Below are 223 nucleotides of genomic sequence, written 5' to 3' on the forward strand. Positions count from 1 at the left end.
GATGAATAATTCTGATGCGTAGCTTGCAAGATCATATCTTAGAATATAAATAAATCTAGCAAAACTTTGAAAATCAAAGAAAAAAAAGTGTATTGTGATGTATACATGTTCCCTTAATGTTTTTACTAAATAACATCAACATGTATCTGTGGATATGTTTCTTAAAACGAATATAATAAGCAGAAAAACGAGTGAGAAGAAAAAAGAAGGGAAGGAAACGGAC

The sequence above is a fragment of the Penaeus monodon genome, chromosome 31, assembly GCF_015228065.2.
Source record: "Penaeus monodon isolate SGIC_2016 chromosome 31, NSTDA_Pmon_1, whole genome shotgun sequence".
Taxonomy (NCBI): Eukaryota; Metazoa; Arthropoda; class Malacostraca; order Decapoda; family Penaeidae; genus Penaeus; species Penaeus monodon.